This window comes from Mustela nivalis, assembly GCF_964662115.1.
Source record: "Mustela nivalis genome assembly, chromosome: 7".
Lineage (NCBI taxonomy): Eukaryota > Metazoa > Chordata > Mammalia > Carnivora > Mustelidae > Mustela > Mustela nivalis.
This window is the reverse complement of record NC_139026.1, coordinates 84,539,102-84,545,101: the sequence shown is the minus strand read 5'-3', so window position 1 is coordinate 84,545,101 and position 6,000 is coordinate 84,539,102. Positions and strand designations below refer to the sequence as shown.

Below are 6,000 nucleotides of genomic sequence, written 5' to 3'. Positions count from 1 at the left end.
AAAAAAGCGATGGCTATTCCATTCAGTCTGCCCGCTTGAAAAGCTCCAGGTAGATTAATTTTTGAATTATGATTCATCTTCCCTTTCCTGTTTTGATGGAACACGGAGACTGAACGATTCCTGTAAATAAAGAGCTCGAGTTTCCACCCCGCAAATTCGCTCTATAATGACAGCCTAATTGACTGAGACGCAGGTGGGATTTCCTGACGCCATTTTAAGGAAACACAACTCCCCTGCAAGGAAGCGCCCAGTTAAAAGGGTCTATGCCCGAAACAAAGAGTAAGCAAAAGAAAGGAAAACGGGCCCAGTTGCCCAGTCCCCTGCATCCTGTTCCCTCGCACCCCACTCCCCCCGGATCTGGAGCGCCCCTACGCGCCTAGGCAGGTGCGCGCTCCGACCTCGGCACATCTATAAGGTCGCGTCACACCCAGTCCCCCAAACAGAGCGCCACAGCACCGATCTCGGGGAAGGCTGGCGAGGTCTGCGGGTGCTGGATCCGGAAGAGGGGAGGCGCCTCCCACTGCGGGGTAGGGACAAAGGGTTTTCAAAGGTGCTCGTGCGCCCCGCTCCCCCAGCCACTGCACAACGCCCCCGTCGGTTCCCCCACCAACCCGGGCCTTCTCGGCGCGGTGCCCGGAGCCAACACACCGCTGCAGCGCGGCCCGCAGCTCCAGACACCGCCAGCTGTTCGCTGGGCTGCGCGGACCAGCCACTCCCGCGGCCATCCTCACGCTGCGACCTTCCCACAATGCAACTCCCCCGGCTCCCTCCGCGCTCCGCCGTACCCCGAAATGGGGCCCCGTCGCCAGCCCTCCTCTCCTCCGCGGGCGCCCTCTTCGTCGCTCCCACTTCCATCCCCAACGGCTCCGGGTCTCCAGCCCCCACCGCAGCCGGATTCTGGGCCCGCTGCCGGGTCCCCAGGAGGGCGTGGGGCAGGTGTCCAGGCTGCGCGCCGCCTCTGCTCCCGGTGCCACCGTCAGTGCGCCCAGCACACTCACGCCCCGCAACCCCTCCCTCGCCCCTTCCCCGATGCTCAATCTCCGCCAGCCGCGGTCGCTGCATCCTCTAAGCGGCAAGAGGAAAGTCGCGAGGCGCGGCCGCCAGCAGAGACACCATGTGACGGGCACCTCTCAGTGACAAGCAGCTTTGGTTAAAGAGCGGGCGCGCGGGAGGGGAGGCGGCGGGACGCGGGACGCGGGACGCGGAGGAATGGCCTGACTTTCCCCTTTAAACCATCACGAGCCATGGATGTGCAAAGGCGACGCGCCCCCCAGTAGGAGAATGACTGCAATTCGAGACCCTCCGTGCCAGAGCGTGTGGATGTAAGTGCGAGGCTGGCGAGCCGAGTGTGGGTGGGGGTTGGCGGTGGGGGGAGATTCTGATGCAATCGGCCCCGAAAGGAGGAGGAGAGCCAGAGAGCGCGGGCTGGGGCGGCCACGCCGCTCTGCCTGAAGGTCGCTGGGAACCTCCGCCCTTCACCTTCCTCGGAAATCCGCCGCCGCGTGTGAACCCTCCCCGCCCAGCCCTCGCTGACGGAGGCCACCTTTTCCCCGCCGCGGCAGCCAGACCTTGACACAAAGGACATCACACGGCCGGGGGAATCCCGGAAGGGCGGACACCTGGTCCCCTTTTGCCACTTTTCCCTTTATTGCCCAAGGTAAGGCGATTTTGCTTTTCCAGGGGGAGCCAAGGGAGCGGCGGCAGGGAGGAAAGGCACGTTTTGGATGCGAGAGGAGGCGGTAACGTACAAGACACCCATGCGGGCGTGGAAGGAAGGAGTGCGCGGTTCTACCCGCTGCCTTCGGATTTTGCTTGTATTAAATACGGGAAAAGTCCAGATCGTCTGTTCTTCCGAACGCACGCGGCAGCGTAAGGGGGCGCAGGGGCCCCTGATTTCACCTTTGCGTGGGCTGTGGCTTACTTTTTGGGTCTGTTTTCATAGCGGTAGAGTGTGGCACGCGATCTGGTTAAATGATACTAGGGTCGGGGACCACGCGGGTCTGGAGGGAGAGTGCAGCGGACGCAAGGGCGCTGCTGCCTACCCGAGGAGTGCTCGAATCCGGACATTTGGGGGGAATTTCCTGCGTCCGCAGGGCCCGGAGGAGAGCATGTGATGCCCCCGGGGGTGTGCGTGCGGCTGGCTGAGGCTGGGGTACTGGGCGCCGCGAGGGAACCGAACCGCCGAGCGCGAGTAAACAGGAGCACGTTAGCAGCCCCTTCCTCGAGCTCTGCCCCCTCTCGCAGCAGCCTAGAGTAGGAGGATGCAGGGGGAAGATTACTAAAGGAAGCTGGCGGTGATTCACTGTTCTTTCCCGCCCTGAAGAGGTGCTTTCCAACAGAAGAAGGGGAGAAAGAGAAGTGCTGTTCTGAGAGCTGGATTCCGCGGGAGCTGGGGAACAAAAGGCCACCGCTCGCGCGGGGCCCGGGCGCGGACTGCCCTCGGCTCCTCTCCCTTTCCCTCCTCCGGTCTCCGGCTTTTCGCTCGCGTCCCTAAACGTGGCCACAAAAGGCCTTTGAACTCGCCGCGTCGGGGCTGGGAGGAAAGCGCTCCTTCGCCCCAGTGCGCGCCCTGGGGCGCCCTCCACCCCCATAATCACGTCCCTGACGGTCTGGCTCCTTAGCATCCCCTGGGACCGCGCAGGTTATGGGGCTGCCTGGGCGCTGCTTGCCTGCGAGGTCGCCCGCCCCTGGATTTAGGGTGAACTGTGATCGGAGGATATACAAGAGCATATGGCGGCAAAAGGAATTTCGCGGTTGCAGCCTCACCGCGTTTCGGGATGCCTCTCTCAGGCGGTCTCGGGCTTGAGAAGGTGGTGCTACAGTTGAGAGCCCTTTGTGTCTCTCTCTGCGGCGCGGACCCAGTTTTGATAGCACTGTTTCTTCCCGTGGAAACCTTACTGCCGCCAGGATCACGTACTTTCTCAGACGAAACCATGGTGATCTATGTAGTTAAGAGTGAAAAAGACCCCGGCGCTAAGAAACGGTATTTATGTGTATGTGAACGGATTTGACATCTCTGCAGTGGAGTTAATTTTTTTAATACAAGGGGGAGGAGAGAATAAGGCTGTGGTTTGCAGACTGCAGAGAACAGCAAGGCTGTAATTTGTCACCTTGATAGAAGAAACTGTGCAGCAACTCGTGCTTTTTCTGACGTCAGAAGGACAACGGAAATAAAACCTGAGCTAGGTGGCTGGCTGGCCTCATTGTTGAAACGTCTCACGGGGTGGGGGTGGGGGTGGGGGGTACTCCTGAAATCTTTGCGGAAACAGTCAAGATGAGGCACTGATCCTGGATTTTGTTTGGCCCCAGCCTCAAAATGGCTTTACTCTTTCCGGCCACTTCAATTCTCAGCATATCAGCTTAGGTATTTAGGAAACTTGCCTGGTTTGGTTTGAGGTCTTAAAACCTTGATGAAGTTTATTCACGGCGCTCTCCCTCCCCCAATATTCAATAACTATTTCCTACTGAGGACTTCTTATAATGTGACTAGATTAAGTTCATGTTTCCCTTCTTTTGGGGGAAGAGATCGTAAATGCACATATAATGAATTTCAGGTACTTGTTAGCTTAAGGGAGAAATAAAACAAGATCATGTGATGGGGAGGGCACTTGGAATAGATGACCGTCTAGCAGGGCCTGTGTGGGAGGGTGACGTTTGTCCAGAGACTAAGAGGCCAGGCATCTGTCTATTCTAGTCTTGTATTTTTCCTCCCTCTGGATGACACTTGTGGGCAAAAACCAATCTTACTCATTATTGTTCCCCTAATATCCTGCACACAGTTACTGTTTAATAAATGCCTCTCAAACTGAGACCTGAGTCGTCTCATTCACTTCTTTATGCGGCTGGGGACCATCCCTTCCTTTCTATATCCCATTATCTGTTCCCCTTTCTCCCAAGCGAAGATGCCAGAGGTTTCTTTACCCTGCTTCCCTTTCCCTCTTACCCTCTCCCCACTTCTGAGCAGTTACCAGGCCCTTGCAAATGCCTCTCAAACCTATCTTCTCAACTCCATTCTCACTGCCCAAGTTCAGGTCCCTGTCATCTGTCCTAGACATGGCAAAGCAAGCCATGTATTGGGATAAAAGGATCATGAAAGAGACGTGGAGGTACCCTGAAGAAACCCGTGCTTCAGGCCAGCACAACACGTGGTGAAGAGTGAAGCAGGAATTCCTGAGGCGGAACAGCTTTCTCGTTGCTCTCCTTGGGTACCAGGCCCTGCTCCCCTAATTCAGTCTCCACACTTCCATGGGATCTGGATTTCTAAAACTCAGCTTACTTTTTTTTTTTTTTAGTGACTTTGTTTCTAAAAACCTTCAGGGTGTTCCCATGGCCTAAAGTTAAAGTCTCGATTCCTTAGTCAGGCACTGAGGACGCTCCACAGTCCGACGCCTCATCTCTTTCCATCTTTCTCACAGTTCACCTCGTGCTCTCCCAGCATGGGCTTCAGCATGGGCGTTGATTCTTGAGTAGAACACTTACTGTTATCCTGTGTATTTGGGAAGGCCTAGCCCAAATGCCTTTTTTTCTTCCCTTTCAAATCACTGTTCACTGACCATTTCTCAGCATTTTCATAAAGATATATCTTTTACTTTTTGCACTTTTATCACTCTAGGTGATGGAGGGCAGGAGATGAGGCCACAGGCTTTGAGCCAAAAGTAAATACTGGGTTTCAACTTACCAGCCCAGGGACATTGGGCAAATTGTTTAGCATCTCCAAACCTTAGTGGGTTGTTTTTTGCTTTTTGTGGGGTTTTGTTTATTTGTTTGTTTGTTTTAAGAGTTTATTTATTTACTTAGAGACAGTGCTGGGAGAAGGGCAGAGGAGGGAAAGAGTCAAAGGGAAGGGGTGGAGGGGGAGGAAGAGAGAATCCTCAAGCAGACTTCCAGCTGAGTGTGGAACCTGACATGGGGCTTGATCTCAGGACCCTGAGATCATGCCCTGAGCTGAAATCAAGAGTCAGCTGCTCAACTGACTGAGCCATCCAGGTGGCTATCTTTGTTTTTCCCCCTTTGTTTTTTCATTTGTTAAATGGGAATGAAGGTAATGATGATGGTGGTTATAGTGGTACCCATCCTACTGAGTTATCCTGAAGATTTAATTCAGATAATGGGTGCCAAGCCCTTGGCACCATGGTAGCACTCCATATGTCTTGAATTAAAAGGGACTTCAGGTATCTCAGCTATCAGAGGTGGTGGGAAAGTTGATCAGTAATATTCCCCTTACCTCCAATATTCTGTGCATATTTAATCACTTAAAACACTTTTCTGAAAATAATATCTTAATGGAAACTATGAAAGGTGATGTGGGTGTGGGGGAAGGATGTGTGCAGAAGTAAGCACTTTCAAAATCACATCACAGACTTCAGAAAAAACACCTTGGACCACTGACCCTAAACCGCGTCTTTTTAAAAAACAGTTACAGTCACTTCTGAAATTTGATCACATTATAGTCATTGGTTTTCTAGTGGCCATCTGTGTGTTAGGGTTACTCAATAACAGTAATAATTCAGTGATCGGGATGGCCCCTTTGCAAGAACCAGGCTTACAATCAAGGAACTCTGCCTCAGGTGAAGTTCCAGTGCGTCTTTGCCAATGATTAGCTGGGGCACTTGTGCAAACCATTTCACATTTTTATGCCTAGTTTTCTCATCTGTCCATTGCTAATAAATAGTGTCCAAGCTCAGTGAGCTCACACACACACAGAGTTGTGAAGACACAGTGAGAACAGAGCGGAGGAAGCCCTTACACAAGTTAAAAGAAGCACTCGAGATGATAATCATTTAGAGTTCAATGTGTTGCTAATCCACAGGTGTACGGCACGAGTTTAGATTAGTGATCCTCAACTCTGCCTTCACATTAGATCCACTTGGGGTCTTTAATTTTTTTTTTTAATTTTTTTTAAGGATTTATTTATTAGGGGGAGAGAGAGAGAGAGAATGAGAGTGCACAGAAGCAAGTGGGGGGAAGGGCAGAGGGCGAGAATCCAGGCAGGCTCCCTGC

The 6,000-nt window shown here is 53.2% G+C and overlaps 1 protein-coding gene across 2 annotated transcripts in view; it reads left to right on the top strand.

Annotated features, from left to right (window-relative positions):
• Positions 1-562: 562 nt before the first annotated feature.
• Positions 563-6,000, top strand: part of SLC38A1 (solute carrier family 38 member 1) — a 70,096-nt gene continuing 64,658 nt past the window's right edge. The window contains exons 1-2 of one of the 2 annotated variants that reach the window (XM_082742312.1): positions 636-1,322; positions 1,401-1,657. The gene's annotated coding sequence lies outside the window, so the exon portion shown is untranslated. Of the gene's footprint in view, positions 1,323-1,400; positions 1,658-6,000 lie in introns of both variants that reach the window. The other variant, XM_082742311.1, reaches the window with a different exon arrangement.